Here is a 956-nt window from a genome sequence, read left to right as displayed (position 1 = left end):
GTTGAGGACAGAGTTGAGGACAGGGAGTTGAGGACAGTTGAAGACAGAGAGTTGAAGACAGAGCTAAAGACAGAGAGTTGAAGACAGAGAGATGAGGACAGAGAGTTGAAGACAGAGAGTTGAGGACAGAGAGTTGAAGACAGAGCTGAGGACAGAGAGTTGAGGACAGAGAGCTGGGACAGTTGAAGACAGAGAGCTGAAGACAGAGAGTTGAGGACAGAGCTGAGGACAGAGAGCTGAAGACAGAGTTGAGGACAGAGAACTGAGGACAGAGCTGAGGACAGAGAGTTGAAGACAGAGAGTTGAGGACAGAGAGCTGAGGACAGAGTTGAGGACAGAGCTGAGGATAGAGAGTTGAGGACAGAGCTGAGGACAGAGTTGAGGACAGAAAGCTGAGGACAGAGTTGAGAACAGAGTTGAGGACAGAGAGCTGAGGACAGAGTTGAGGACAGAGTTGAGGACAGAAAGTTGAGGACAGAGTTGAGGACAGAGAGTTGAGGACAGAGCTGAGGATAGAGAGTTGAGGACAGAGAGCTGAGGAAAGAGAGTTGAGGACAGAGAGCTGAAGACAGAGCTGAGGACAGAGAGCTGAGGACAGAGAGCTGAGGACAGAGTTGAGGACAGAGAGTTGAGGACAGAGCTGAGGATAGAGAGTTGAGGACAGAGAGTTGAGGACAGAGAGCTGAGGAAAGAGAGTTGAGGACAGAGAGCTGAAGACAGACCTGAGGACAGAGAGCTGAGGACAGAGTTGAGGACAGAGTTGAGGACAGAGCTGAGGATAGAGAGTTGAGGACAGAGAGTTGAGGACAGAGAGCTGAGGAAAGAGAACTGAGGACAGAGAGCTGAGGACAGAGCTGAGGACAGAGTTGAGGACAGAAAGCTGAGGATAGAGTTGAGGACAGAGAGCTGAGGACAGAAAGCTGAGGACAGAGTTGAGGACAGAGTTGAGGACAGAG

The sequence above is a fragment of the Austrofundulus limnaeus genome, unplaced genomic scaffold (assembly GCF_001266775.1).
Source record: "Austrofundulus limnaeus strain Quisiro unplaced genomic scaffold, Austrofundulus_limnaeus-1.0 Scaffold1599, whole genome shotgun sequence".
Classification (NCBI taxonomy): Eukaryota; Metazoa; Chordata; class Actinopteri; order Cyprinodontiformes; family Rivulidae; genus Austrofundulus; species Austrofundulus limnaeus.
The sequence above is the reverse complement of the archived record's forward strand: the minus strand, read 5'-3'. Positions refer to the sequence as shown.